Here is a 6,899-nt window from a genome sequence, read left to right on the forward strand (position 1 = left end):
AATCTTTAAAAAAACAGGTCTAGCTTTCTTGTCTTTATTTTCAGACTTCTACGGCATATTAGAATAAGACTGCCCTCCCATGGTGAAAATTAGGAAATCTGTCTAATAAATTTAATGAGTTCATTTTTGGGGGAAAAATATTTACAAATATGTATCTTTCTAAAGATACATGGGGAATTAGAGGTAAGCTATTCTATGGACTCAGAATGGACAGAGACAGTAGAATCCCCATTGCTGTAGGGTCACAGCCACTAACCAACCCCAGAGACTTGTCATGAGTCACAAGTATGAAGTCACCTATTCCCTCTGGGAAGCAGCTTACTCATCCTAGAACTTTAAATGAGGGTGCTTCTAGATCCAGAGTTCTGTCGTTCCCTTTGTTCTATATGCCACTTTGTCTTTCTGTTCTTTGGGGGTTACCACTTCATAGACAACCTCTTCCTTTAATCCTATATGAGAATTCTTGGAGTCCAATTTTGAGACTTAGTAGTCTGACATCCTCCATGTTTTCTGTGAAATTATATAATAGTGCTGCAAATACCCTTTAGGTGAGAGGAATACTTCAGTTTCTTCAAAGTATTGTAATGATTAGACATATGAATGAGAGGGGTATTTATGGACCCAAGAAGCAGAACTGCCATTACTTATGTAACAGTTTTTAAGGTTAACAGTTACCAAGAAAATTTATAAAAAAAATTTTAAGAAGAGCGTTTTACTGTTGGTAGCAAAGTTCCGCTTGGAGGAGCGAGTTAATGAATGATGTGTGCTGGGAGAGGTGGTAGTGTGGACCAGGAAAGGTGTGGAAGAGCCTCTGGAGTGATGAACGTGGTTTGTTTCCTGATCCGCATCATGCCACATGTAAAAATTAACTCAAAATGGAACACAGACTTAGGCGTAAGAGCAAAGACTTCTGAATATTAGGAGAAAACATGGGTGTCATTTTTTATGACAAGTTTCTCAGCTATGGCACCAAAAGCACAAGAAACAAAAGAAATCTAATCAAAACCAAATTTTCTTCCTGTGCCAAAGGATACCATCAAGAAGATGGAAAAACAACCTACAACATGGGAGAAAAATTTTACAGGTTCTGTATCTGACAAAGGACTTGTGTCTGCAATAGATGGCAAACCAGACAACTCAGTGATAAGAGTAACAGCAACAACCAATTTAAAAATGGGTCAAAGATCTGAACAGACATTTCTCCAAAGAAGATAACAAATGGTCATTAAACACCAGAAGAAATGCTTGGTATCAAGAGTCATCAGGAAACCGCAAATCAAAACCACAGTGAATTACCCTATCAGTCTCTAGCGCGGCTGCAATCGAAAAGACGGATTATAACAAAAATAAATGAAAGGACAGTAACCAGTATTAGTGAAGGTATCTAGAAGTTGCAACCTGTGCGTGTTGCTGATGGGCATGTAAAATGGTGCAGCCACTATGGAAAGTAGTCTACAGTGCCTTAAAAAGTTCAATACAAAGTTGCCATTTGACCTGCCAATTACAATTCTAAGTATGTACCCAAGAAAAGTGAAGACTGGTATCGACAGACACCTCATAATACACAAGTATTTATAGCAGTATTATTCATAAGAGCCAAGGAAGGGAAACAGCTTGGATGTCCACCACCTGATCAGTGAATATGGGCCAACCAGAGAGTGGAATGTTAGTGATAAACAGGAATGCAGCCTCAACACAGCTGCAGCATGGGTGGACCTTGGACACACGCTGAGTGGAAGAAGCCCGATGAATGATTCCATTCATATGAAGCATCCAGAATAGGAAAACCCATAGAAACAGAACATGGGTTTATAGTTACCTAAGGTGAAGAATTACATTCAGTGGGTAAACGGTTTCTTTTTGGAGTGATGAAATACTCTGAAATTGATTGTAGTGATGATACTAACCCTGAATACACTAAAAACTACCCAACTAGGGTGCCTCGGTGCCTCAGTCTGATAAATATCCGACTCTTGATCAGGGCTCAGGTCCTGATCTCAGGGTCATGGGATCCAGCCCAGCATGGGGCTCCACGCTCAGTGGGGAGTCTGCTTGAGATTCTCTTCTCCCTCTGCCTCACCCCTGGCTCACAGGCACGTGCATGGTCTCGCTCTCTAAATAAATAAATCTTTAAAAAAATATATAAAAACCAATGAAATGTGTTTAAATTTTTCAATAAAGCTGTTATTAAAATAACATGGGACTATAAATGAGTAAGATTGGCTGTGAGTTGATAAGTTTTGAAACTAAAAAGTACATGGAAATTTATTATATTGTTTTGTCTTTTACTTCTATTGTGTTTTCCATAACAAAAGGACTCAAAATGCAAGTCTTAGTATCAGGACTTCACATGACTGATTATGCCCTGTATGGAAAACTGGGAATGGCATATTGCTTCTGCCACTTGCCCTGATTTGTCCATGTGTTTCTGCCTTTTTGGCCCCTCTTTAAGCTCTTCCTCTCTCTATGGAAGGGTTCATTTTAAAGCAGTTCTCTTTATTTCCATGTTCACTGCTGGGAATCCCCCCTTGCTTCAGCACTCATCAGAGCTGATTGAGAAAGAGGGTCTGTTTCAAACCTCCCCACATCCCGTGATAGGAACTGTCCTAAATCCCTACTATAACACATGAGTGTACTGGGGGAACTGCCCTCTGACTACCGTAGAGCACACCGTCTGTAGCGGAGCTGGAGGGATGGGTCAACCACCGGGGAGAAAGAAGATGTGCAGGATAAAAATGCATCGTTTCCTTACGGAGAGGATACAAGCTTTTCCTTTCCTTTCAGTGATTTCATTCAGAAACATGTATTGAGCCAAGGAGGTGTGCTAGCCTATGGTGAGGGTTGGACACAGACAAGGAAGAAGTGCTTGCATCCAAGATGCCTAAAGCCCTCTGGAGAATGTCCAAAGAGACCAAGGAGTAACCAGCTGAGCCAAGTTAGACTGCGATCAGTGCAAAAGAGAGGCACAAAGTAATGGGAAGATTTGGGTGGGGTATGAGAAGCCACATCTGCTCTGGTAGAATCCAGGAAGAGTTCCTGAGGGCATGACTTTTAACACTGACATTTGAGGTCGTGTTTGATTTTGGTGGATGCAAAAGATGGTATCACAAGTACAGGGAAGCCCGGAAATAAAGAGTGTATGTGAGAAACAGTTATCCTGGGGCTGGGGCATAAAGAGATATGAGCATGAAATGAGCTCAAAAATCATTTGAGTAGGTGAACAGGGGTTAAGAATACATTCATTGTGATGAACACTGATAATCTGTAGAATTGTTGAATCACTACATTAGATACCTGCACCTAATAGAACCCTGTATGTTCACTGTGGGAATTAAAAACATTTAAATCATTATTTACAAATGGAAATCATGGACGGTCTTGAAAAGTATAGGTGAAGAAGTTTTTATAATTCAGTGATCAATGAGAATGATCATAGGCTTTCCATGTGGGGACTGACTGTAATTAATCCAGCTAGCATGCGGGTCTGCTTGCTTGATCACATGAGAGCTGTACTGGCAGAATGAGGCCAGGAACTGATTTTGATATTCCAACTAGGAAATAAAGCAGTTGTGACATAGTGAGTGAGAATGACTTGCTGCAGAGGTACGAGTGGCAGAATACACCTGAACAACTGGGAAAGAAAAGGCCAAGAGGGACGGGGACAGTCCGAAGAAATTGTTCAGGACTGATTTTGATTGAGTGTTAAAGCTGGGTGTTTGGGTCTGCTTTTAAGAGTTAGTTCTTCCCAGGTGAGGCCCACATTGAGAAGGGGGCTTCAGAGGGCTTCCCTCAATGGTAATGGCTGAATGGGTAAAAATGGATGAGACTGTCAGGGCGGCAGAGAGAAGAGGCTCAAGGAGGAATATTGGGGGGATACTAGCCACGGAAGAGCAGCCTGAAAGATGGTGTCTCTCGAAGCCAAGTAGCAAAGAGTCCCTGAAGTAAGCACCATAGGGTGAGCACTGAGCAAGCAAGTGTGTCGTCTTGGATAAAAGTGAGCATTGAGTCCTAGATCTGCTACGGTTATTTAACCTTGTTTTGCAGTTTCCACGCCCGAGAAACAGGTCATGTGCCTGCCTCGTGGGATAGTACTGTGAGGATTCCATCAGTAAGTGCAGGTGAAAGTATTGTTCAGGCTTATTCACACGGTATGATTTGGGGAAAACGGAGAATCGGTAAGTCAGATGTAATAGGTTAAGGACTGTGTGAGGTGATGAGGATGTTTTAAAAAAACAAAAAAAGATGGAGTTATGAAGTAAAGAAAAGTAATGAATAGGTTAAGGAGGAACACAGTTGATTTAAAAAACAAACAAATAAACCTAAGGGGCCTCTGGGTGACACAGTCTGAAGCGTCTGACTCTTGGTTTCAGCTGCGGTCCACATTGCAGGGTCATGAGGTCGAGACCCACACTGGGCTCCAGGCTTGGCACAGAGACTCCTTGAGATTCTCTCTCCCTCTCTCTTCTGCCTCTCCCACTCGTACTCTCTCTCTCTCAAATAAATCTTTAAAAAATAAAAATAACTTTAGTTTTAGTGACTTCAAGTGATTTTCAAAAAGTGGTTTTTTTTTTCCCATTAATTCAATGATCATTTTTATTGTAGTATTTGGGAGAAAATCTGGATGGATGGTGTTTGATATTTTTTTCTGTCTTGAAGTCTTTAATAAGCCCAGTAAGGTGTAGTAATTTATTTCCAAACTTTAATGGGCTTCAAGTGAGTAATATTTTATATTTACCATAGAATGGGTTTGTGGCCGAAAACTTTTAATTCAGTTTGGTTCTTGATGATTTTTACTAGTGATTTGTGTTTTGTAAACACTAAAAATGGTTAACAGCTGTGGGATGAAAAACATTAACAACAGGAAATTAACTGCAGTGATTTCAGGAATCATTTCCAGGATTTAAAAATTTTATGTTCTGTCTTTTTAGAAAAAGATAAACTTAGCTATGTGAAGGTCTACTACTAAGATAACAGACTGATCTGTTTGTTAACCTTATGAATTGAATTATTAATTTTAAGACCTGGATTCTTAAAATTTTAGTGAACATTTGACTTATCTTCCTATAAGTGGTGGGACATCACAATTTTATATTTATGATATATTATATCAAAATGAATTACTGAAACTATTGGAACTTTAGAATATTTTAATTTAAAATGATTATCATTGTAATATATTCTCTTCATGTTAATGGCTTCATAATCTTTAATTTGTCTCATTAGTCAGTAATTTTCCAGTATAATAGTTACTCATATTTTATGAACCTTTATGGTTTACCAAAGCAGTTTCGCAAACTTTTTTTTTTAATTGAAATATAGTGGACACACAGTGTTCTGTTAGTTTCAGATGTACAACAGAGTGATTTGACAAGTCTGTACATTACTCGGTGCTCATGTCAGTAAGCGCAGTCAGCGTCTGTCCGCACACATTATTGCAGTAGCACTGGCTATATTCCCTATGCTGTACTTTTCATCCCTGTGACTGACATATATTGTATTTAGAACTCTGTACCTCTTAATCAACTTCCCCTTTACCCACTGATCCACTGACCTCCCCTCGGGCAACCACCAGCTCATTTTCTGTATTTAAATCTATTTGTTCATTTGTTTCATAAGTTCCACATATGAGTGAATTCATATGGTATTTGTCTTTCTCTGACTTATTTTACTTAGTGTAATACCCTATCCATGTTGTCACTAGTTGTACAATTTAATTCTTTTTTATGGCTGATACTCCATTGTATATATACACATCTTCTTTATCCTCTCATCTGTTGGACACGTGGGTGGCTTCCATATCCTGGCTGTTGTAAATAATGCTGCAGTAAACATGGGGGTGCATATATCTTTACAAATCAGTGTTTTCATTTCCTTTGGGTAAATACTCAGTAGAGGAATTAGTGGATAAAATCTTTATATATTTTGGGTACTAACCCTTTATCAGATATGTCATTTGCAAATATCTCCTCCCATTCGGTAGATTGCCTTTTTCTGAAAATTTTTTATGGCTTCCTTTGGTATGCAGAGTTTTTTATTTTGATGTAGTCCCAAGACTTTATTTTTGCCTTTGTTTCCCTTGCCTCAGGAGACATATCTATAAATATGTTGCTGTGGCCAGTGTTCAAAATACTACTGCCTGTATTTTCTTTCAGGAATTTTATGGTTTCCGGTCTCATGTTTAGGCTTTTAATCCATTTTTACTTTATTTTTGTATGTGCTGTAAGAAAGTGGGCCAATTTCATTCTTTTGCATGTAGCCATCCGGTTTTTCCAGCACTGTTTATTGAAGAGACTGTCTTTTCCCTGTTGTATATTTGTGTCTCTTTTGTTGTAGGGTAATTGATCATACAAGCATTGCTTTATTTATTTTTTAAAGATTTTATTTATTTGACAGAGTAAGAGAGAAAGATTTCAAGAGATTACAGAGAGAGAGATAACAAGTAAGCTGAGAGGCAGGCAGAGAGAGGGGGGAAGGAGGCTCCCTGATGAGCTGAGAGCCCCATGCAGGAGCTTGATCCCAGAACCCTGAGACCATGACCTGAGCTGAAGGCAGAGGCTTGTTAACCCATTGAGCCACCCAGGCGCCCCGAGCATGGCTTTATTTCCGGGCTCCTATTTTATTCCATGGATCTATGGGTCTGTTTGTGTGCCGGCACCATACTTTTGATTGTATAGCTTTGTAGGATACCTTGAAATACAGGATTATGACACCTCCAGCTTTGCTCTTTCTCAAGATAGCTTTGGCTATTCCAAATCTTCTGCGGTACCAGGCAAGTTTTAGTACTATTCGTTCTCATTCTGTGAAAATTCACATATAATTTGTCATTCAGTCCTCATGGCAACCTAACTGATGAGTATTGTCACCACTACCCTTTGTAGATGAGACAGACTCTAAGATTG

The 6,899-nt window shown here is 39.4% G+C and overlaps 1 protein-coding gene across 2 annotated transcripts in view; it reads left to right on the plus strand.

Moving 5' to 3' along the window:
- The window catches only part of LOC123952776 (centromere protein P), a 240,106-nt gene that overhangs the window by 119,496 nt on the left and 113,711 nt on the right, over window positions 1-6,899 (plus strand). The window lies entirely within an intron of this gene.

This window comes from Meles meles, chromosome 11 (genome assembly GCF_922984935.1).
Source record: "Meles meles chromosome 11, mMelMel3.1 paternal haplotype, whole genome shotgun sequence".
NCBI lineage: Eukaryota > Metazoa > Chordata > Mammalia > Carnivora > Mustelidae > Meles > Meles meles.